Here is a 26,180-nt window from a genome sequence, read left to right on the forward strand (position 1 = left end):
CGCCGGCTCTCTCCAACCTTCGGAGGCGGTCCCCAACTACTAGACGGTTGGGGACCGCTGTTGTAGACCCATGTGTTGAAACATCATGCACATGATGCATGTTCCACATAGAGATGTTGCTAAAAGGTTTGTGCCACTAAATTACGTATTTTGTTGGTTCTGGCATAATGTTAGGAATTGCTTTGTTTGGATGTTGAAGTTTATATTTAAAAGACAAATATTTTCATATTTCTTTACAAACTTTTTGGTTCATTCAAAGTGGAGACGTTAATTCCAAGATTAGCTTTTAGACCTCATTACCAAGAAAATGGTTGCTATTTTGAACAATATAGTAATTAAAACTCTGACAACTAGGTGAGTGCGTAATGGGTCGAGTCTTCTTTTTTATTAACACAAGTTTGGCAAGAACTGATACTACAAAGTATTTTTCGAACTATAGCCCTGATCTCCCATATGAGTAAAAACTTATTGAAGATCACCCAGAACTGTCTCAAATCAAACACTGATGCTCAGCAACTGGATCTCCAGGCTGGTTTTCGACATGGTCGCGGCACCCAAGACCACATTGAAAATTTGCACTCGATTCTTGAAAAAACACATGAATATTAAAAGGCCATCTATCTATGCTTTATTGAATATTCTAAAGTGTTTGGCTGTGTTGATCACAAGAAGCTATGGGATGCCTTACATGAATTGGGAGCGCTGTCCCACTTTATCCACCTCATTAGTTCATTGTACACCAATGAAAAGGCCATACTATGAACAATATATGGAGACACTGATTGGTTCAAAGTCAGCCAAGGAGTGAGACAAGGGTGTATCTTATAAGCGATGGAGTTGTGAATGTCCTGCATAATGCAGGGGGTTGGACTAGATAACCCAGGAGATCCTTTCCATTATTCTATGAATCTAAATATCTTGCTGGGAAGACCTTTTTTGGGATCCATAACTGGGACGCCCTGAAATGTAATCCGTCCTCCCTTGGACTGCTAGATCTTCTCTCATCTGGGTTACTGTGCTGCTGCCTCTGCACCCCGGGGATCGAGTAGCATGTTTGCACTTTCCCTCCCCACCCTGCTTCTGTGGTGTGTCTACAGCCTGTTTAGGTTCACCCCCCCTCCCCGTCAACCTATGCCAACCTTGACGAGGCTATATTGAGGTGGCAAGAGGCTTCCAACACTCCCTATCAGACCCTTGGCCTCCTCCCCCAGTCTGGGGGGGGATTTCCACCCCAGAAAAACAGCCTCTCCCCACTGTGGCATCACTCTTGCCTAGCTGGTAGTGTCAGAGCTTCAGGTACTGAAAGGCAGGGTGTAAAAATGGCTCTTCTCCTTCTCAAGAAACCGAGAATTGCCTCCATCAAAAACAATTATTTTTAGTTACATAGGCAGAGACGCCTCATGCAGTAACCTTCTAAATCAGGGGTAGTCAAACTGCGGCCCTCCAGATGTCCATGGACCACAATTGCCAGAAGCCCCTGCCAGCATTCGCTGGCAGGGGCTTCTGGGAAATGTGGTCCATGGACATCTGGAGGGCTGCAGTTCGACTAACCCCTGTTCTAAATGGTTCATTTTATTTCTTTGGAAGACGCTTTGCCTTTCTCCCGCATGGGGATCTGAACCTGCTTCCATTGCTCTCCTCTCTGCCTTTTCGCCCTCAACAATGCTGTCAGGGGTGAAACCAACTAAGTTGTGAGGAGGGGGAGAGAAGCCCCAATAATTCCGACCCATCCGACACAGCCAGATCGAGGAGGCAGACGTCCCCTTCCCACCGCTGAAGACTCACTCTCCCCGCCCCTCCGCCAACTTCCCCAGCCATGCTCCCGCCCAGCCAGCCACGGTTTCCCGCTCAGGAGCTGCTTTAGGCGCCTGCGCGATTTCCCTTCTGTCGTCTTCTGCCTCCTGAGTGTTGACTGCTCAGGTGAAGACGCCTTTCAGGACGCTCCTGTCCCTCCTGCTTCTCCTCCCCCGCCCCTCTCGCCTCTTTTTCTCCCTCCATCGTTCTTATGTCCCCCAATCAAGATTCCCTGGGGCTGCGGTGGAGAGCGGACTGCTTTCCCCAGAAGATGACAGCTCCAAGGGCACATTCGTGGCCTCTGTGCTCATCTGGCAATACCAGCCCTGGGCAAGCTGTAGTGAGGCGCAGAAACCTCCCCATCGGTCCGCCCAGCCCGAGGAGCAGGGTCTGGCTTCTGCTCCCTTGGCGTCCTCCTGCACCAATTGGGGGGGGGGGGATCCCTCCACCAAAACAGCCTCTCCCCACTGCGCAATTACTCTCACCAAGCACCCCTCCCCCAGCTGCCAACAGCAGCTCGAGAACTTCAAGTACTGAAAAACGGGCTGAAAAACCAGCTCTTCTACAGACACTGAGACTTGCCAACTCAACACACATTACCTTCAGTAATATCAGCAGCCAAGCATCCCAAGGTAACTTTCTGAGTTTTTAAAAATTTATTTTATTTCTTGATTTATCTGCTTTCCCATTCTTCCACATGGAACCAACTGAAGGGGGATGAAGAGCTCTGACAAGTATGATGAAGTCAGAGCTAGGAGGCAAAGAGGCTTCTCTCTGCACCGGATCAGAGAGTTCTCAGGGGGGGGGGAGAGTTACAGAGCTGGAAAGCATCTCTCCCCATTGGGAAATGTACTTGCAGCTCCTTGACACCCACACCACCCCTCCAGGCAGCAGAGAGATTCCTCGGCTCGCCTACTGTCTCCCCAGGGTGCAGATAGGCCTCTCTCTCTACACCCTGCCAGGGAGAGACCTAACAATCCTCCCCCCCCCCCGCCCTTCGAGGTTTCAGGGAGCCCTCTCCCTGCACCCTTGTCCAGGAGAGTGTAAAGACCCAGCAAATGTCTCTTCCCATTGGGAGAGGTGCTCACTGGCTCATTACACCCCCTTCACCCCTCCAGGGTGCAGGATGGCTGTGGAGTTAAAGATCCAGGAAGTTGCTCTCCACATTGGGAAAGGTACTCAGCAATGCCTTTCCCCCCACGCTGCCCCTCCAGAGTGCAGACAGCTTTCCTGTGCCCTGCCTAAGCAGGGTATATGTGTAGACTTAAGGAGTTGGCAAGCATCTCCCCCATTAGGAGAGGTGCTCTTCAGTGTCTGCCCCCACGCTGCCCCTCCAGAGTGCAGAGAACCTCCTCTTTGCACCCTGCCATGTGCGGGAATTAAGCAGTTGGCAAATATCTCCCTGCATTCAGAACTGTGCTCTCTGGCACCTTTGCCCCTGCACTGCCCCTCTGTCCAATGGGTGGGGGTTGAGCTCAAGACATAGCAAGCATCTTCCTCTGCATTGCCTCATCAGATTCTGTGACTTTAGGAGGATTGAAAGTAGGTGGGCAGTAGGTGTCGATGCTTGGCTCTTTTGGCCCTTTCTTGCATGCTTAGGGAAATGCCACTCAGCACTTCAGAAGGAGATTTTCTTCCCACTCAGACTAGGCAGAGATTCTGATTTGCCGGTGGCATCATCTGGACATGGAATTGGGGTCACTATGGTTGGGCAGGTTGTTGTTAATTTCCTGCATTCTGCTGGGGGTTGGACTAGATTACTCTGGAGCTATCTTCCAACTCTGATTATATGATTTCTTCCACCCTGCCCAGGGGGATGTGTGGAGTGTTATGAGCCAGCAAGCATTTCTATTACGTCTGCGGGTTCAGTGATCACAGTCTCCAAGTCTTCAGAACTGCTCTTTTTATTTAGCAACTCCAACAACAGACTACAACTACTGAACAGAGAAAAACAGGCAAACTCATGCACTTTTATACCTTTCAGGCAGACAGCTGCTGCTTCTGACTGGCTCTAAGCAGAGCAATCCGATTGACCCTAAACAGAGCGATCAGATTGGCCCTAAGCAGAGCAATCTGATTGGCTCTAAGCAGAGCGATCAGATTCCTTTGATTGGTTAGTTCCTTGGCTGGCAGAAGCTCTCATTTGCATCAGTGGCCAAATGCCCACAGACGTAACACCTTCTCCCCATCATGAGAGGTGCACCCTGGCTCCTTTCTCCCCCACCCCCATTGCCCTTTCAGGGTGCCGAGAGCCTCAGGGTGTGTGTGTGGGGGGGGTATTTTGTGCAGTTAAAGCAATTCTGACCACCTCTCCCCATTAGGATAGGTGCTCACCAGCTCCTCGGCCTCTATGCCTGAGCCCCCGGGGAGGGCGGTATATAAATATAATAAATAAATAAATAAATAAATAAATAAATAAATAAATAAATAAATAAATAAATAAATAAATATAATATGGTCTACAAAGAAATCCTCATCTAATCACAATACCAGACCATCAAAAAGCCAATCCAAGTCACATGATGTCTATCCGATCAATGCTAACAAGGAGTGAAAGCAACACACCAACCAATCCCATGACAGCAGACCAGCACAGAGGCCAAAAATCACAGTATCAAAACACCACAGACAACCACAAATCCATGGGGCAACATGTGGAGGGGAGTCCACGTCTCTTGCCCTGGGAAGATTACCATCCTGCTAATGCTTCCGCAAACCATACACATAACAATTACATTACAACATGACATAACATATAATCCAAACTCACATCTAGCGCCCGTTGCATTCCTGGATGCAACAGGCCTGACTGTTAGTTAGAATATAAGATAAGATGCTGTCAGAGTAGATAGATACACATAGTCTCTGCTATGGATGGGTTTCAACTCCTAGGTTTTGTTGATGCTAGCTAGTAGGGTTTCCAGCCTCCTGGTGGAGCCTGGTGTTCTCCCAGAGTTACAACTGAATTTGAGATTATAGCGACTAGTTTCCTCAGAGGAAATGGCAGATTTGGTGGACAGATTTTATGCCATCACATCCCTACTAAGCTCCCTCAATTCCCCAAATTCCACCCTTCCCAGGGTGGAATAACCCCCAAATCTCCAACTCAGCTTTAACATCCCTGGCTTGGCATTACTGCCCATAATGCACTGAGGCATGTTCGTTAGCTTAGTGAAATATAACTGTGGATCACATCTATGCAGTTAATTCTCAAAAGTCCCTTTATCTATGGAGTGGACTGGTATGTTTCATGTGTGTTAGGGTTAAATAAATGCTATTCTAGTCACAAATAGAAATGGCCTTGAATACATATGGGATTTACCTGTTATCAGTTCAAAACATTATCTCCAGTCTCTTAAGAAAGACACATGAAACAAATTTCAAGAAAGGAATTTATGTACGAACAACATTTACTTACAAATATAAAAATGGACTCCGGGGAATGGTAGAGGACAGGAAGGCTGGAAGATCATTGCTCATGGGGTTGCGATGGGTCGGACACAACTTCACAACTAACAACAACAATATAAAATGATTTCTGGAAAGGAGGTAAATGTGGTATGGTTTGTTAGCTCATGTTGCTTCTGTTTTGTGACAAGACTGAACTCCTGAGAACATGTGAAAAATTTAAATTATATTATGGTACAATTATTGGGGGGGCTAGTGAATTTTTGAAAATGACATTGTTAGTACAAAAATTAAAGTATAATATGGTACAATTATTGGGGGGGAGCCTAATGAATTTTTGAAAATGACATTGTGAGTTGGTACAGTACAGAATATGGCACAGCAATGCTTTAATCTGATGTAACAATACAAAATATTTTGTGGTTTACACTTCAAGTGCAAGTAGCACACTGAAAATAGTTGAAGGTATAAAATGTCCTGTGTAAGTCATTAATACTGGCATACATTGTTTCTTGGGATTCAGAAGGGTGCTCTTATTTAAAGTGGCTACAATCAAATCTTTGTCAGTAGAAGCAGTGATTTCCCAGTGCAATATGCTAATGTGTTTTGCTGTAGCGCTAATGGCAGGTCTGTAGCTTTGAGTTCCCAGGTAACTGTTTAACTTCACATTCTATTGATCTGGAATCTAGGATAGCGACATTCAGTGTACCATAAAATGATGCTGGGTAATGAAGACATTGGCAAGAACAGCTTGGTTTACTAGAATGCCTTCTCTGATACAAGAGAGGTTGGGCATGATCCAGGCCAAAGTTAGGTACCCTTGCGTCCCACTGATATTAGGGAGATACTGCATATTTACTGAAGTTTCTGATTAGGGATGGGCACAAACTGATCAATTTTGGCTGGTTCACGGTTCATAAAGTATGTGGCAGGTCAACTGATATGAACTTACCAGAAACTTTCAGTTTGTGGAGATTCGTGCATTCATGAATGGATATATTTCCAAACTTTGCTCAATGTTTGCCAAACTTCGAAGCAACCTGGAGGAGGAGTGTGGAACTTAATAGGCATGTAGAGGAGCATCCGGGGAAGGTTCTGAGATGCCTCAAGCTTGCACAGGATCTATTCTACACACTTCTGAACCTGTAATTAATATATTGTATTTGTATTAAAATATTGTGAACCGCCGCGAGCCGGTTTCCGAGAGCGGCGGTCATACAAATCAAATAAATAAATAAATAAATAAATAAATAATTTCCCCAGAAAGCAATTTCCTGGGGGCACTTCCTTTGGGGAGCCATAACTTGGACCGCTTAAGTCTAATCCTCACCAAACTTAGAGGACAGGTAGAGACAGAGATCTTCTATGAGTTTGGTATCTCTAGCATGACATTCTACCTGGTCATGAACCAAATCAGCTAAAAGTTATGACAGTTTGTGGTTAGTGAAATGGTCATACCACATTTACAAACCAAATTGTATTTTTCCAGTTTATACCCATCACTATTTCTGATTAGCTGAAATGCATTTTCCAAAACACAAGCTGTTTCCTCCGTAAACTGAACCTGAATGTAAATTGAGTTGTTATTGGTTTAGATCATTATTTGTGTGTTTCAGGGAAATCTTTTTTTTTTTTTAGTTTAAGTTATATTGAGAGCCACTTTGAAAACAATATGGCAGAAAATTTTAAATGGAATACAAAATAAAAAGTGTGTAAGTAATGTGATGTATTAGAATATAGGCTAATGCAGAAAATTAGCTGCATGGACATCCCACCGCAGAGTTGTTAGTTAAGACATGTAATATGATATGGAAGTAGTGAACTCCCTTTCACTGGCAATCTTTAAGCAGCAGCTAGGCAGAAACTTATCCTGGATGTGTTATGCTGATCCTGCGTAGAGCAGGGGGTTGGACTAGATGGCCGGTTTGGCTCCTTCCAACTCTATGGTTCTATGATTCTATGATGTTACATTTAGTCTAAACATTGTCAATAATATTGCTTTAAAATATGAAACCCATCTGTAGTCCATTTGTTTTAAGAACTCCCTGAGTGAACTCCCTTTCCTTTGGATTCTTAACTGGAACTTCAAAATATGGACTTTAGTTTTCATAATCACACTGCAGTTTCCAAGACCTTACAATGACCATATATATATTTGCCAATTATGGTACTCTCTAAGCACCATTAATTCATTTTCCATATTTACATATTCCTTCTTTGTGTGCAGATCATTCTCCCTAAGGCCATATTATTTCATCATTAAAATGGGAATAGAGTTCCTTACCCATATTTTATTAATCACTCTGAAATATTCACAATTATTATTAGCAGTGGAGTTGCATAGACCCGTATACTTTTTCTGGCAACTTTACAAGATATTATCTCTTTCAATTATGTGGGCATTATCTATTATCCTTAAAAACAAGCTATACTTTAGGGTTTAAAGCAGAAAGAGACAGCCTCCAATGATCATTCTTGCTGTGATTTAATGGCTTTGCTGCTCAGGAGCACACATATAACTACACTCTCACATTGTTTTTTTTTTTCCTACTTGTCCTTTTCCTGCTGTGGTCCACCAAGACTACAGTAATGCTGACGCTGGACACTATGAGAAGCCCAGCAGGTTGAAGGCAAAAACTAGACAAAATTGTTCTCCCCTTCATCTTTCACCAATGGTGCTTTCATCAGTGAAAAAGATATATCCATTGGTTGGAAAGCCATGCCAGCTTGGCCCTCCTCTTCACTTTTTGTAGATATGAGTCCTACAACGTCTAGCTCCAGAAGGTAGGCAAAATGGAAGAACAGGGAATAACTGGATCTGCATATGGCCTCATATACATGTTCTGTTAAGTCCCAGGCAATGGGTTGAATCCATAGCTGCTACAATGGATGAAGCTCACAAGAGTACATTTTAGCACTGCTGCCTTTGCACATTAGTCTTCTGTGTCCCATCTAAGCTGTTGTGGAGAGTTGAGGGGGGGGGTCCACAATAACAATGCACCACTAACCAAGGAAGCTGTAGTGAGAATGGTGGCTCATTTGAACTTGTCTCTCATATGAGTGTTCAGTTAAAAATTACTGCTTTAATTAGTGTTCAGGTTTATCTTCAGGACATGCTTTTCATTTTGCCATAATTTCAGGAGTTTCTTTTCATTTTAAGTATTGTTTTTTTGGTGCAGTTTTCAGGTTCTAGAATTTTGCCAGCTTAAAAATGTGCCCTTAAAAAACCTGCTTGCCTCATATTAAAACAGACTCTTTTTAAAAAGTTAATGAAGGATGCCGGATGGGTTCGTGTTGCAGATACTGGCCTCTTTTTGTGGGAAAGACCACCTAGGCCCTGACAGCTGACAGAAAATGGGTGCCAGGCCTGTTTGTGTTCCTGTGAGACTTGGGCTGGTGCCATGGGCATCACGGGCATCTCTGAAGGCTCAGACCTTCTTTCTTTTAAAAATTAATGTTTGCAGGTGCTAACTTGCTCTTCCTCCCTGTCCCCCCAAAACTGAAACACTTCTGAAATTTCAAGAGATAATCTTTTGGTTCAGATATAACAAAATAACTAATTTGGGATATCTTTTAGCTTGGATATAAAAGTTTTGGCTTGGATATAACCAGCTACACACTCTTAGGCCTCTCACTCTTGCTCTGGTGGTTCAGTTAATGGAAGGAAAACATGCATGAGAGATTCTGGTCAGTTTTCCCACACTAGTGCAGCCTCTTCCACCGCATGGTATATAAGTTGGTTGATTCCTAGGTCTTCAAAAGTGCATTTTGGAGGATTTTGTTTTACTTTACTTGCTTTATTGTTATGTACTTAATTTATTCCCAGCTTTCTTGCTGAGATTCAAAACAGATTAGACTGTGTGTAAATCAATCTAATCCATCGAATGAGACATATAATAAGCTATGCAATAGGATTGGAATTTCAAATATCTGAAACTAAGTATAAAGTATTACAGGTGATATGTGAAACAATGCAGATAATGGTACAGTATAGGTAGAAAACAATGCAGTGAGCGCGGAATAATACGTACTGCAGAGGTAATTTCTGTGAACCCACTGCATTTGTGGAAGCCCTGTACTAAGGCCAATATGCCAATAATCCTTCATGTAACCACTTCTGGATAATATACTGTGAAATCAAAAGAGGTTATGTACCCCAGGTTTACTCTCTTCTCTTACCTGAGAAGACTATAAACCTGAAAATACTTCCTCTTGTAACAGTTACAACTTGTTCACACTTTTGTTCATACCTTCATTTTTCATCCATTGTCTGGTAAGATATAAAACAGCAATAACAGCACAGATGGAACTCTATAGATTTAAAGCTGTTCAGCAAAACTTTTCAAGATAACCGAGTCCATGACTTTCATAGATGGATGAAACTGGCCATCTGGCAAGTAGAATAAATGTTCTGTGAAGTTCATTTTGATCAGTGTATAGGGAAAATTGTATGGAGAAGCTTTGTAATATTGCATGATAAAAAGAAATTAAGGATACAACCATTTACAAAGAAGAAAATTAGGACATGTTATGCTGCTGGGGCGATAATCTGACAGTTATGAGTAATTTTTAATCAACATATGAACTCATGCCTGAAAATATGCCATAATATAGAAACTCTCATCATAGTAATTTATGATTTTGGAATCCATAGCAAGCATGGGCTTTATCACAGAATATAAGGATAAATAATTGAAAACAGTACTGAGTTTCACGAACTTATTGGCTGATTTCAAATACCACTCTTTCATTTTTTTGCTTTTCCCTTCTGCCAATTGAGCCCGTGTGTTTTAATTTTAATCTATTTTTATCTCCTTATTAAAGATGGGCACAAACCAGGAAAATGTGATTCAGTTTGGTTCATGGTTCATAACACGGCCCATTCATCAACCATGGACCATCACAAACCTTACCTACCTCACAAACTGGTTCAGAGAAGACATAAACTGGTTCAGTTTATGAGGTTTATGAGACAGTAGAATAGACCCTCCCCCATGCTAGAAATGCCAAACTAGCAAGAGATCTCTGTCTGACTCTCCTCTACCTGTCCTCCAAGTTTTTAGAGGACTGCAGTTATGGGGTCTGAGTTATGTTCCCCCAAATAAGATGTCCTGAGGATAGTGCTTTATTTAAAGGGCTATAACTCAGACTCCATAATTCCTGTCCTTAGCAAGCTTCGAGGACAGGTACAAGAGAATCTGCTAGAGACCCTCTGCAATTTTGTAGTCTAGCTCGCACAGGATCCAGTTCAGAAGATTCAAGAGTATACAAAATGGATCCTGTGCAAGCTAGGGACATCAGAGACTCAGGGGAGCTCCCGCACATGCTCCTCCATGTGCCCTCCAAGTTGCTGTTTAAATTTTTTTGTAAATGTTTTGATTCAGTAAAGACAATCTGTCTGGAAATGTATCTGCTCATAAACTGGGGCAGACCTCCATGAACCGCTTGAAATTTCATGGAAAGTTCATGCCAATTGTCCTATGAATTTGACTTCATATACCAGGAACTGGCCAAAATTCATTACGAACTTTAGTTTGTGAGCAATTTCATGCCTTATGTAAAATGCATGTATATTTCAATATTATTTGTGTGTCAAAAATCTGTATGATATTTATAAATGACATACATTATATAGTGATCCATGTTAATTAAAGTGTATATAAATTGCACTTAACATATAAAAGAAATGCATGAATCATCAGGACCACAAGTATAAATGGGGGGGGGAAACAACACTATTTAGAATGACAACAGACAAGCAAAAAAAGAAAATAAGATAATAGAGTTCATATGCTTGGACTGATACTGAACAGAGCTTTTCCATGATTACCCAAATAATGACCACAATCCAGAGATTTGAACATTTGTCATTGGAACAGCATCCCTTTTCTTACCACCTATTTAAAAGATCATTGTGGTATGCAGTTTCAGAAACAAAAGTCCAAATCCTAGGTTAGCATACTAGTCAGTACTCTGGATTCTGTCATAGTTTCCAAAATCCCATTAACAAGAACATGAGTCATAATTATAAATACCAAGGAACGTATGGGCACCTTTTAAAGATTTTACTGGCACCATTTTATTTTTTCAGAAGAGCATTGATGTTCTGAATGCACTTGTTACATTGCGCTCACATACAGAGAGCTTTGATTTTCATCAAGTCTTTTGAGCATGTAATTGGTAGAGTTCAATGATTCACATCTCTCTTGTTCTGCTGATATTTTGGTAAGTTATTAGCCAGCTGCTGTTCATTGAAGCAGGTGTTGTGAAACACATAAAATTTCAAGGTTATAGGTAGTACGCAGGGGATTCTATCCTTCTCTTGGTAGAATCAGTTCTAAAACTTTTGCTAATTCTCACAAAACAAAAGTAAAAATGAGAAAATTCATTATAATACTGACATAATTTTTTGAGATGCCAAATAAAATTAGGATTCATATAACAGACGTTAAAAACTTAGTCCTCTCTAAATGCTTACATTTATATGAAGCAAACGTTTAAAAGAATCAAATTAAAAGACAGGAGAGGTAAGAGAAGACATAAATAAACATTGATCTTAGAATTAATCACTTTTGAAGTATCTTTTTAAAGTAACTGAAGATATCCAATGGGTGAGGGAAATCTAATTCTAATATGACAAAATATACATGAGGATGAGGAACATAAAATCCATATTTTAAAGACTGAAGAAGAACTGATAAGAAAATAATCAAGGGAATTATATGACCAAATTTTCATGCAGAAAAACACATACAGGCTTTTGAAAGAAGAATGGAATTAAGATTTGTGAATGCAATAAGCAAGTAATTATGGTAGTCAACATGGGGTAATATCATAGAATACAATAATGAATGAAAGTATCAATAGAAATAATGACCTTGATCCCACAGACCATTTCTATGGATGGATGGAATTTCAATCCATTGAGTCAAAATAACCTTCCTCCCGCTACCTTTGCAGTCCAAAATACCCCTGAAATTCTGATCCTAGGGCAGCAGCTAAACAACAGTCAGACATCTGCAATGGGGGGTGGTAGGAATCAGCAATCACTTTCATCCATAAAAATACCCCATGGGTTTGAGAAAGCCTCAAAAGGCTTATATAGATAATACAGACTAGTAATTAAATGAACATAAGTAGGTAAAGAAAGAAGAATTCAGAAAACCTCCAAAAAAGGAAGAGAAAGAATAGAGACCCCAGCAAAGAAAGAGAAGCAAAGAAAAGCAGATCTGGTGAATCAGAAAGGAGACAATTCAAAATTGCATCGCTGTTAAATGAAACTTCAAAGAATAGGTGTTCACTGATGAGAAATGGATTGCGTACAAAAAGAAAGATTATAAAGTAAAAACAGAACACTGAAGTAATACAAAAGTAGTGAATGGTCATCAGTGCAAACACAAATCAATTTCCTCCAAAATGATGGGAATAACGATAGAAAATGAGCAAAAGATAGCAGAGCAAGTGAACAGGAAACTGAGGATGGGAAAGAAAGAGAATGTTATTGACCAGTGTCATGAAATAAAAATTAGAAAATGTAAGGAGAAAATCATAAAACGCAATCCAATGAAAATTCAGTGTCAGAGGCCAATGAAGGATACAATCATATCAAAAGCCAAAGTAAAAGTACAACAGAAAGTACAATTCATTATATTAATGCCAGGGATTGGTTGGCCTCGACCCTCCTTGGAGCAGGACACACCATTATCTGGGCCTAAACAATCCACCAATAAGGGATACTTGGCCTATTAACAATCCTAATGGCAAACAAAGGGTACCTGTACCAGTCCTGTTGAAGCACTACCCAGAGGGAGTACGTGGGTACATGTGGATGTCTTCTCATTATTATTTAGGGAGCCAGGAGTCAATGAGGAAGGCAAGAAGAAAAATTGGAAAGGGAGAAGATTAGGAAGACAACCACCGACCTCATTTGGTACAACTCACTGTCTGAATGTATTGTCTACATGGCAGTTGTCATTTAGGTGCAGCCAGAGAGAGTGCATGGGAAATACAAGGCTGTTATGAGGGTGGTGGTGGGTATATTAGTTATGAGGAGGTGGGTCAGTTTGTTCTAAAACATTGGACAGGATTTGGACTGGAAAATAAACATCATGTGAGAATAAATTTAGAACTTTTGGGAAAAAAGGGATGATACAGGATTCCACAGAGAATAAACAATACAGAACAAGCGGGGGAAGCTATGGGACAGAATGTCATCTTTCTTATTGTAATAGTGGGTATTTATGGGGTTTTTATTGTGATTGTATCATTCTATTGTGAACCGCTGTGAGACCTTTGGCGAATGGCGGTATATAAATCCAATGAATGAATGAATGAATGAATGAATGAATGAATGAATGAATGAATGAAGTGAAAATTTACACTTTATTGGTATCCTTAATTATTAGACTTGTAATGGGGAGCGATTATTATCATTTAAAATTAATGGTCACTTTCCTATGTACAGTGAGCTAATAAAATGTGTCTCCTCTCCCCCCCCCCTTTAAAAGAGCTCCACTGTGGGCATAGGAATGATCACAGGCAGTATTTTGAACTTTATTAAAATTAAAGTTCATCCCTTTGAAATATATTACATTTAACAAATTGCAAAATGTCTTAAGGCTGATGAAAAGTTTTCATTTAGTAGCATCCTGAGCTACTATCAATTTAGTAAACATTTTCCTGGGAGGCAAAAATGACCTTTTCTGACTGAACATCTTCCTGTAGTTGTTTCTTTACCACTGGGAAGGAAGAATTGTTTCTGCAAAGCAGCTGTTAAGTTTCATCAAATGATAAATAACTCAAGCCACTATATTATCCAGGAAGACCCCTTTTTACTTTCAGGATTTCTTGTACAACAGGATTTTTAAAATGTCTTTATCCTCATATTTGATAGCTACTTTAGTTGCAGTCTTGGGAAGTCTTCATAATAGAAGGTAGGGCACCACATTACAACAAGAAGTTTTAACCTAGTCCGGAGAGAGTGGAAAAGTTAATTTAAAATTTTAGCTCAATTACTAATTATAATTTGTTACTTTAAAAAATCCATACTTCTCTATTTAAACGTCTATGCACAGATGCATAGTGCTTTTTGAATGTCACCCCTTATGGAATCACAAGTCTTTAAGATACTTTTAAACATTAATCTCATTCCTGATTTTGGGGGGGGGGGTGGGAAAATTTAGAGGCGTGCTTTGTGTCACAACTTTGGAAAAAATACTTTTATTTCTGGCATCGCCTGCACGGTTGTCTGCCTATTTGTTGCTCCAGGCTGTTCTCCATTTTTAAAATGGACTTCCTGTTCCCCATAAGAAGGGAAAGGGAGGCAGGTGTGAGGGTGGGACATTGGAAGCAGAGGTAGGGCTTCTTTGCCTCCATACATTTCTTTTGTTGCTGGCCTGCTGGTTGTCTGCTGGGGGATAGCGCTTTTTAGGTTGGTGAAACCACTCTTTGGGATTCACCAACTTGTGCTTTAAAATGGTGGATATACTGAGCAGTTTGCCAGCTGGACGAAAGAGCTTAGCGAAATCATGCGGAGTGGCCGGAATATAGCGTCTTCAGATGGTAAGTATGACGCTAAATTTATGGCGTGCAGAAAAGCCCTAAGATTCCCTATGCTGCTAGGAAGTTTTATAGCAACTGTCTTCTAAAAGCCAGTCCCAACCACCTGAAAATGAAGTTATTTCATTAAAATGCATCCTTCAGTTCCCCATTTCGTCAAGCCAATATCATGCATTTTTAAAGGTTTTAAACAATAAAACATAATTAACACCTATATAAATAATGCATATATTGGAGGCAAAATTTCTGGAAGGCAGCAAATTGCGAGTTTCAGCAATAACTGTATTTGTATAAGGGTGCATTTAAATCACTATACTTTCTACCTAATGAATACATTAGTCCAATGTTGGAAAGGAGACCAACTACAGTACATTCCTAAATTACTTATCAAGCTAAATAAACTTCCATATACTTTTAACAGCATAGTTAAAAAAAAAAATCTTGCCAACAAAATTCATTGAAATTGCAGAACAGCAAGAAAGGGGAAATAACTCCCTCCAGTACTATTTGCACATGGGTGGAAGGCTTAGGGCAGGCTTTCTCAATGAGGGTTTCATGAAACCAACCATGGGGTTTCTTGACAGCCCTAGAAGGGGCTTCCTGAACATGTGGGAGTTCATTAATTTTTTAATATATATTTTAAAATTGTTAAAGATTTCTCTGGTGAGATGAGCATATATGGTCATATTGGCCTGCTCCCCCTCCCAAAGTGGCTAATGATGGGCCTGGATGGAGTGGGAAGTGGAGGGGCCCTGGGTGGACATGTACACAGCTATGCTTCCCAATCGTATTCTGCATGATCACACCACTTCTTGGGGTTCTCAGAGCTTGAAGAATGTTGCAGGGTTTTTCAATGAAAAAAACTGAGAAAGTCTGCCTTAGGGTCTGAAGAAGGAGACCTTCCCTTGCGATGGTTTTCTGAGCCCAATTGTGGTCACCTTTAATTTTAAAAAGCCATTCCCTCTAGGAGTTGTCTGGCTGCAGGGAACCCAAGTTGGGTCTGGGGAACTGAGACCCAACACTTTAAGAAGAAGAATTGGTTCTTATATGTTGCTTTTCCCTACCAGAAAAGAGTCTCAAAGCAGCTTACAATTGCCTTCCCTTTCCTCTCCCCACAACAGACACCCTGTGAGGCAGGTGAGGCTGAGAGAGCCCTGATTAGATTGCCAGATTAGAAGTCAGCGCTCTTAACCACTACACCAAACTACCTCTCTCATGTACTTTGGCCCTCTAATTAATTCCCACCCATTCAGGAAACCCTTCTAGGACCATCAGTAAACCCCAGGGTGCAGATGGGTATTTTAGAACAAGCCAAACGAGCTTTAAAAGCCCAGTGCAGTTAAGCCCAAGGCTAAGGCCCAGTGGCCTCATAAGACCTCTTGGTGTGGCCTAATTGACTAAACAATCTTCAGGGCTAGGAAATTATGATCTTAGCAAGAAAACACTGGCTAACTTAGCAGTGGTTGCTAATGTAGTTAGTCCCACTTCTGTTTCCTTTAAAGTAGCAGCAGCATGGATTATAGTGTAGGTATAGTGTAACACAGGACTGTGCATTGAAGTAGAACATTGTTTACAATTTGCTCATATTTTAGCCATTTCTTGACTTCAAGCAATGAGTAGTGTCCACCAGAGACCATATCACAATAACCAAAAAATGCAAACACTACTATTTTCAGAAGTAATGTTTTTGACTATCTAGTATTTGTTTTGATTTACATGTTATTCCACATTCCCCATGTTACTGCTGTGATGAATAGGAGATGGACCCACCCCTGAAGAGGAAAAAGCTCAACTGAGCCTATGGTGCTCTAGCAACCAATCACCTTTGAGAAGTGTGACAGATTGCTGGAAGGAAACACAGCTGGAGATCAGATCTCAGATGAAGGAGTGGGAGCTCAGGCTTGTCTCAGAAAAAGAGCAGATAGAGTAAGGTGACCAGATTGTCCCACTTTTGGAGGGACATCTGGGGGCACCTGGCAAATTGTACTTACGTGGAAATTTAAAAATATATATTACGATACTATTTTTGTATTCTAAGCATTCTGTGAACATTTTTGTTGCTCCAATTTGTAGACCAAATTTTTAATCAAGAACCTGCTTTACCAATGGTGTCCTGCTTTACCAATGTTAAAATCTGGTCACCTTAAGATAGAGGGAAGAGTAGCTCTGCTTTGAAGCATGGTTTAGTCCCACTTCTGAGACAGAACAACATACCCATTTCTTAGGCCTGTCTCTGTTAATAAGCAGACCTTGTGCCATTTTATCTGAGTCTTGGGGAAGGGCAGGCTGGTGTAGGTAAAATCCCATATTTCATGTATGTTAGGTTTCACTCTGGTGGCTATTAGCAATTTATATACCACTGCTCTCAGACATAGACCGTTTATGCACTGGAGGTTTCATGCCAGGCTGCAGGCTGGAGTTTTAGTCATGGCAGGTGGGCCCACCTCTTCCTGCACCCACATGGGGGAGCATTTGGCCTGGTGTACCTCATCCGCCCCCGATCTGTGCTCCTGACAGGGGGGTGGGGCAGTGAAGTTCCCAGTGCATAAACGGTCATACTGTCTCAGGGTGGTTTACACAATTTAGGTAACAATACCAAATATTTGAAAATATTTAAGAGAATTCCATTTAATCTTTGAAGGCATAACTAGTTTAAATTAATATGCTCAGCCAGGTTTCTCCTTGGTCCATCTGGAGACCTATGCTGCTTAGGTGGTCTTTGAAACCAACTTTTAAATAAATAAATCTTCTGTGTTTTTAATATATAATTCCTACTTCAGTAATCTCTATATCCTACTTGTGAATCACAAAACTTACCTCACAGCAGCAGACTTAAGCCTATACATTTGCTACCTTTAGAACACCTGGTAACTGAGGGGAAGGTTTATGGTTTAAAACAGACATAAAGGTAAAAGTATCCCCTGTGCAAGCACTGGGTCATGTCTGACCCTTGGGCTGACACCCTCCAGCGTTTTCACGGCAGACCCAATACGTGTGGCCTTGCCTGTGCCTTCCCCAGTCATTACCATTTTACCCCCGCAGCAGCAAGCTGGGTAATCATTTTACCGACCTCGGAAGGATGGAAGGCTGCGTCAACCTTGAGCCGGCTGCTGGGATCGAACTCCCAACCTCATGGACAGACAGCTTCAGACAGCACTTCTGCCGCTTACCACTCTGCGCCACAAGAGGCTCTTAAAACAGACCTAGTTCCCCCCAAATCATAGAAGGCTGTATGGATCCCCCTCAGTTAATAGAAACAGCCTGTCACAACTGCTTCTACAGCAGGTCAAGCAAAGCAAACCCAGTTCCTCCTTCCCAAGGTTAACGTGTGGCATGTTTCATTTTGCACATGTTTGCAATGAGAGACTGACTCAGGCTGGCTCAAGCACATTACTATGCCTGGATAGTAAACCTGGGTGTAAACTGCACGGAGCTTTTATTCCAGCCCCAGATCGATTCAGTCCCTGCCCTCTACACAGAATGTGATTTCCGTTTGGATTTTGGGCAATTTTAATTTTCCTTCTGCAGCAAGAAGGATTGATTTGGAGTGACTCTACCTTTATTGTGCCATATCTCAGAGTGCTGAAAATCCTCAATATCCATTTGGAAAAAAAGCTCTGTGGTAGAGAACCTCTGATAGGCTACACCTGGTCACGTGACACGCTTGCCTTAAAGGAGAAGCCCCTAATTTCTCTCAACTTCTGTCGGTCCTGGATTTTTCCTCCTCTGCCTTTTTTGATCCTCTCCCCCTCCCCTCCAAGAAAAGAAAGAGGCTCCCTGCCTGGCTCCTCTCCCCCCCCCCCTCTCTTCAATAAAAGAAAGAAAGAGGCTTGGCTCCCCCCCCCCCTTCTGAACTACCCTAACCACGTGCAGAAGACTTTCCTGTTTCAGTGGGGGGGGGGAAGGAAGAATCGAGTTCAAAGCGATCTGAATTCAACAGGATTGACAATGGAATAAAGAAAGTAAGTGCAGACTCTGCCCTGGTGTCTTGTGAGGGGAATGAATGAGTTGCCTTCTAGATGTTTCTAGCAAAGATGGTTCCTGATTGACCAGATTGGTTGTCTGACTCTGGCATGGCAAAACTTACATTTGTAATTGAAAGATGATGTTGCTGCAGCATAGTAGAAAAGATTTTGAATCAAGACCTCCATATGCAAATAATCAAGCATGTGCTTGCAGATACAGATTTTCAAGCATCAGGTAGTAAGCTACCTTCATTATTTTGTTGTTTGTCTTAAGAGTATTGTGTTGTGTATGTGTATGGGATAAGCAAACATCTGGTTATTTGCGCACACACCCTGAGAACCCATGGGGTTCAGCCAGGGACTCTTTGACAAGCTGCCTTTGGGAATCAACATCCAAAAGCACAGATAATCTATGCAGATCTGAAATGAATTGCCACTTGTTGGTAATTGTGAATTTACCAGCTTCAAAAATATGCTGCCCCCCCTCCCGATGTACACTCACCCGGGATTCGCCTTGAAAATAGAAGTGAAATACAAATGGTACTTGATATTTGCTTTCCATTCTTTGTCTATCTGAGAACAGAATGAGGTCGCTTATATGTAAGTATTGTTTAGAATTGCTGCAACTTGCCTTTTACAGATCAAAACTATGATACGAAATCTTTTAGAAGTGATAAACCTCTGCTAGAGAGCAACGGAAATGATTTGTGTTGTGTAAGTTCCAAGTGCTATCATGCGTCCTCACGCACACAAAAGTGACATCATGTATCGCAGTCTGTTGTTGCCTCAATCTACACATCCATTTGTTCTTCAGTATGTGAGAATTCAATAAGTGGATAGTTTTTTTCCAGTTCCTGCAACACTGAACCGCCTCAGAGGCAATCTCCCCATGCCTGAACAGAGTTGATGGGCAAAGCATTTCAGGCTGGCAGTGGCCTTTCTTCTGTTTCATGGGCCTCAGTACATGCTCAGCCATGCTAGCCATGGATGTTAGCCCTGGGAATAGATAAAGTGAAAAGAAATAAAAGTGCCAGATTATCCCCCCCTCCCCCCGAAGTTCCACTCTTTGTGTTTGTGATAGACAGGAGAGAAAACAGAGAGCTAGAATATGATCATCTTTCTAAAGCAAACTAGAAGGCAGGGGGGACATCAGTGGCACATTTCATGGTATATTTCACTGCTGAAAAGCTTAGTGTATGATTGAAAAAATCAGTAGATAAAATAATCACATGCAATTTAAGTTTCCGTATTTTCTTTCACGTCTGTTTAGTGTTTTGTTTTGAAAAATATGCAAAAGATGGCCGTTCAGCTTCACTTTTTATCAGTGTTGAACTCCAGCAGCAAAGATGAAAGCAAAGCTCTCAAATGTTCCCCACCTGAATTCTAAATTTACTTAAAATACATATGGACTTTAATGTCCCGTCATTTTAATTGTTAATCATGCTGTATACACAATAAATATCCTATTAAGCGAGGCTGACTGATGCTGCAGCGTACCCAGACAACTTGCAAATTTGAAGACTGCCTCACTGATTTCATTGGGGAAGAATGCACACAATGCAAATGAATACACACAAAGGCTCCACGTATGATGCAGCAGAGCAGATTTGTGATTAAAGAACGTGTTGTGTGCATTTCAGATCTCTTATGCCAGTAAGCAGGGCTGAATTAAGGCTCACTGAAAAAAACAGCCAGCTGTGTTTACGTTCAACAGAGGTGAAATTCTCATGCCCTAGAACAGAACCAAATGGGATACCTGATGACATCACCAAAACAAACTTTTAAGCTTAAAGCACTCACCATGCCAAAACAATTTAAAACAACAACAACAATGCAGTTTAAAGTCAAACATGGCAGATATGGACAATGAAAGAGTTAAGGGCATGATAGCTGGGTGGGGAATCTCTGTGGTGCCCCCCTTCACTAAACAGATTTATATTTTGCTTAATGGTTGACCCAGGGCTGCCTGTAAGAAAACACTGCTACTTACTGAAGGTGGTGGTGGTGGTGGTGGGGAGGGTGGATTTGTATTTATAGCTGAAACAACAAGGCCAATACTTCCATGCAGTGGAATGGACATCCCGGTATGATACCCACTGACAGGAGTGCAATGCTGAAGGACAACTTGTGATTCTTGGGCCCTAGTCTGATGTCCAGATAGGGATCCAGGATCATTGACAGTCCCACAGCAACCTTCCCTCTGCTGAGGCACCCCAGGCTCATCCTTTACCCTTCCCGCCATCCACCAACATCCCTTTGTGCGCTCATTCCTGTCACTGCTATAAGAAGCCATGCCATCACTTTCCACATCCCCTGGGCAAGCCAGCCTGTATATGGCCATGGCAGGATCCGGACTCCCCCGCTCCTTCCCAAATGCTGTGTTTTGCTGACTCTCCTGCTTCTAGGGCTACAGGCACATCATGATAGGCTTCCAGAAACAAGAGGTGTACTGACTTCATTGGGACCGAGGACACAATGATTGGATCCAGTGGTCAAAATCCTCAGGCTGGTCATGCCCTGGAAATCTCTGCTTTCTTCCAATAGAATGCTTTCTTATTACAACCAGTGACTTCAGTGCCACCAGTGGTTTTGCGGTGTAACTGGTGGCCCAACCAGTCTAGGCTGCATGCCAGTGAGTGCTGGGTCCTCAATCAAAATTTTAGTTGTGGAGGGGCAGTGGCCAACCACTGCCCTAGCCCTTGAGGGACCGATGAATGCACTTCCCAAGGCCTGAAGGGGCTGGTGGCAAACAGGGAAGTATCCCCAGGGATTGAGCATCTTGTTAAGAATTCTATAGAGTCCCACATTTAAGTGTGATTATCTATCAGTCCAGATTTTCTTTTGGAGATGATTGACCAAGGAGATTGAGAGCAAAGGAAAAATGAAAAGAGTTAGACATATATCTCTAGCTGATTGTTGCTGCTGTTTATGACACCATCACTGTTGGTGCTATCAATGTGTTGTTAATATTAACAGACCATCCCCTCTGTTTCATCCCTAGCAATCAAGACACTTCATAATGAAATGCAAGGGACCACCATCACTAAACATAAAGTTGAACTTGCGTACAGCCAACACACTGTCTGATTGGCCTTGGAGTATGCTGCGAAGAGGGAGACAGCACTTTGCCAATGAGGGACAATCAGTTAAAATTGCATTCCCAATGATGGCCAATCACGTCAAATTGCACGCAGACAGCCAGGAAAAGCCTATACACTGGTAATGTTTACTCATGAGTAAGTCATGGCTCTCAACCAGGATAGTTTAGCCTCAATCAGGAGTGCCATCAGCCCTGGAGGTTTAGCCCTAATCAGGAGGGAGCTCTCCGCAAGGAAAGGCTAATAAGGAATCAGCTCTCTGAATCTAACTTACTGCCAGTTTATGAAATTTGCTTGGGGGAAGAGGACCTGGACTTAGAGCATGACCTGCTACCAGTAATTTACTCTGGCCTCCTGGCCTCTTTCAATTTGGAGGACATGGGGGGGCAGTAAGCCACCTCCTGGCGAAGCCTCTGCATGCCTTCTGGAGGGAGGGGGTATGTGGAAGGCCCAGAAACAGCCCCCTGCTGGCCCACTGGGACACAGGACAGCTAGGAAAAGCCGCTGTCCTGGGAATTTTTACTCATGAGTAAGTCATGTGAGGTTTGCAATTAGCAATCTGAGAAGGGAGGAATGCTTTGGGGGTAGCCATCACAAAAAATGCAGCAGGGAAAATAATGCTGTTGTGGATGGAACTGGTAAGATACAGACTTTCCTTTCCATATGGATATCACAACCGTGAGCCTGCCCCTCACTCCACTGCTGTGTGCTTGTCTGGGCACGGACAAGCTGCTGGGCCGGATGCAGCCATGTCTTTCCTTGGCTCACCCCCTGCTGCGTCAACTGCCCGCCCCTTAAGGTGACCCCATGAAATAATACCCTCCAGAATTCAGAATTGATTTGATCTAGAATTCAGGTCTTTCCCTTTCTGGAAGTTCACAAGTTTCCCCTTTCACAGGGTTGCGACAGGACAAGCGGCTTGACAGGGGGTGTACCACCACTGATGCCTCTCCTCCTGCAGGTGCTTCTGATCGGCCACCAGCTGCTCCAGCAGCACCCCCGGGGGAAAAAAATACAATCATGAACAATGGATCTTCATGCCATTGGTCAGTTTCGGTTTAATTCCTGTGAAAGAACACTTGCATAATTTTATGGTTGGGGGTCACCACAACATGAGGAACTAGAATCATTATACGGAGTCCATTAGTACAAAGTTTCATCTTAATAAAGGGTTGCAGCATTAGGAAGGTTGAGAACCACTGGTTTAGGGCTCTGAAAATAAGAATCAGGACACTGAACCTTATTCAGTATCCAATAGGAGCCAGCGCAGCATTTATGCCAAAAACCTCTAATTGTGTTTTTGCTTCTGCATGCTTTCTCCCTAATAGTCCCTAGATCTGCTAGGAGGTATTATAAACTTCCTGTAATTATGCTACATGTGAGAAATAAAATATACCTTCCTCTTGCTCATATATTCCAGGTTGTTATACTAATCTGATACTTATTATTCTCCTCTGGGAAGCTTGATGAAGTTTTCTTATGGAAAATTAAAGATATTGCAGGGGGTGAATCACTGCGTCTCGTAATGGTTGCAATTGTAGATGGTGCCTTTTAGTCATAGAAAAGGTCTAATGAGAATGTAGAGTTAATACTAAGAAATCAGTAGGATTTCATTTACAAATGTCTAACTGCTGCATCTTGTTTAAGCAGGAGCATCATTTTTTGTGATATAATATGGCCAAGATTATGCTAAAATTAGAATCATTATACGGAGTCCATTAGTACAAAGTTTCATCTTTCAAGGTCTCTTGGAGCAACTAAAATAATGGCAGAAATTGAAGACATACAGCACTAATGAAGTCTGTTTTATAACCCCAAAGCTATGGTCTTGCACCATTTTGACAAAAAGTAATTACTTTCTTTATTTTACCCAAGGGCTAGCATTCTAGCTGAACAAAATATGACAGAATACGTGTTGAGTTTAAATGTGCAGAATAGGCAAAAAAAAAAATCTACCACCACCAAACATCCATATAAACTCAAACTGAGATTAATTACTTCATTATATGCTATCACAAAGAATTAAAAGATATACTCTTTTTGATTTTGCCCTGAAAACGTTGCTTTTAATAAGAAAGGTCAAGAAATGTTTATTTCTTTAATTATACACACAGAGAATTACTTGGTCGGACTGTTCAGTATTTGCGTGTATAAAATAGCCCTTTTGGACTGCATTACCATCACTAGGACTCACTGACCTGTACATTGAGTATCAAATAAATATAAATGATTATTTCTTCTCCACAGAGCAGCCGAGTACACTGTGTGAAAGGCCATTTGTTAAACCCAAGAGGGTTTCCAATATCACATGAAACGCTACTGTGAGAGATGGAAGAAAAAGAAGAAACCACAGTGTGCGTATGCAGTGCTGATCCCTGCGTGTGACTAAAGAGCTGTCCTAGATTTCTAGCCATTCCGTTGCATCCTTGTACTCATTTGTCCATTTGTTTTTATTCCCAGTACCGGTACCAGACCCTTTTTGATTTTGCCTTGGACTGCATTAGCATCTTTAGCAGCAGCAGAAGAAGAGTTGGTTCTTATATGCCACTTTTCTCTACCAGAAGGAGTCTCAAAGCGGCTTACAACTGCCTTCCCTTTCCTCTCCCCTCAATAGACACCCTGTGAGTTGGGTGAGACTGAGAGAGCCCTGATATTAGTGCTTGGTCAAAACAGCTTTATCAGGGCTATGGTGAGCCCAAGGTCACCCAACTGGCTGCATTTGGGGAAGCACAAAATGAAACTAGGTTCACCACATTAGAAGTCTGCACTCCTAACCACTACACCAAGCTGGCTCTGCTTCAGCTCTGGCCCTGCTTCAGCTCTGCAAACACTTCCATTCTACTGACTGCAGAAATTAAGCAAGAGAATCCAAAAGAAATTGAGAAAAAAAACGCAAATCTTCTCTCCCTCCCTTAAACATACCTTACTACATGTTAAATGTAAAGCAAGCCCATGTATCTTAAAGTTTCAAAGTTCTATGGTCTTTCTACCAACTCAGTATTCAGCTCTCCAGGCAGCTGCATGGCCCAAGATGGATACCTGCTCCTGAGCTCAGGTATGGGGTCCTACGGCTCTACTTTACTCCATGCAAAAGAAGGCCCCTTCCTGTTGCAAGGAGATTTTATAACCTTGGTGTCCCCATTCACTCTGACTAGGTGAAATAGTGCCAAGGGAATACTTCACAAGGACCCACAGGAACCTTCTCTAGTATTTCAGACTATTTCAGACTATCCAAGTTGATGATACCTGCCAGTAGGAAGAGGAAAGTGCCTGCCCATTCATTGTCTGAGTCTGGTCATCCAAATGAAGATGAGCTACTTCCCCCCTTCTGAAGAATCTTTGAGCAACAAGACATTTCCCCAGAGCACCATATACATTTTTGATTTTGCCTTGGAATACATTAGCATCACATACATCATCCCTAGAAGAAGAAAGTTTGAGTCCAATGAGCTTTATATGAGGCATGAGCTATATATGAGGCATAAGTGTGCAAAGGGAAAGTGTGGATATCAAAAGGCAGAGGATGGAACAATGAGTGAAAACAAGTCCAAGAGATGCAGTAAGTGCATCTGGGGTTGGAAAGTAACTATGGGCCCTCTCTGTTTATTGGATACGGTTTAGCTCAAAAAGAAGATAACTCAGGAAAATATTGTTGGTTAACATCCTTTTTTCCCTGATGGCATCTAGCAGCGTAGGTGAAAACATTTCTGAAACCTTTTCAGAATTTCGATTAGCATCTATAAGGGACAGTTTATCTAACAGGGAAATAATGGAGTCACATCAAAGGCAGAGAACACTTCCTGATGCTTCAATAGCGCCGGCAGAGCAGAGTGAAAACAATTACGGAGTTGGAGGAGGTGTTTAAAATGAAAGCCTCTAAGGTGCCTTCTCATTCATTGAAACGGATTTTTAACACAAAAGTTTAGATACAGAACAACTAATTTGCCAGCTCTTAGAAAATCAGGCAAAGCAATTTGACTGTTAAAATTTCTGAACTATCTATAAATTTATCTCCAGAGAGATAGGTAGTATACAGAACACATTGCACTCTTTCTACTGTAAGGAAAATTTATGCCAACAATGCTCTCCTTTTTATTACCAAAGCAATAAAAGGCTACATCATTGCTTTGGCCATTCTAATTACCTGGAGTCCTTACCCAGATTATTTCTCTAGCCTCAGGGAAGAAACTATATGATGTGATATAAAAGTAATATTGATTAGCTTGAACATAAAAGTAGAATTAGACTTTCAATGGAGATTCTTCTATTTAAAAAATGCTGCTTGAGGCGGGGCTGGCATTTGGAGTGTGGCACAGTAATATCTCTACAGTGAACAGTTAAACTCCTTTAATTACAT

General features: G+C 41.8%; 1 long non-coding RNA gene across 2 annotated transcripts in view; it reads left to right on the forward strand.

Annotated features, from left to right (window-relative positions):
- Positions 1-22,828, forward strand: part of LOC143844715 (uncharacterized) — a 53,508-nt gene extending 30,680 nt beyond the window's left edge. The window contains exons 1-3 of one of the 2 annotated variants that reach the window (XR_013234129.1): positions 2,284-2,426; positions 21,727-21,944; positions 22,722-22,828. This is a non-coding gene — a long non-coding RNA (uncharacterized LOC143844715). Of the gene's footprint in view, positions 1-2,283; positions 2,427-21,726; positions 21,945-22,721 lie in introns of those variants that run through there. The other variant, XR_013234114.1, reaches the window with a different exon arrangement.
- The last annotated feature ends 3,352 nt before the right edge of the window (positions 22,829-26,180 follow it).

Source organism: Paroedura picta, chromosome 1, assembly GCF_049243985.1.
Source record: "Paroedura picta isolate Pp20150507F chromosome 1, Ppicta_v3.0, whole genome shotgun sequence".
Lineage (NCBI taxonomy): Eukaryota > Metazoa > Chordata > Lepidosauria > Squamata > Gekkonidae > Paroedura > Paroedura picta.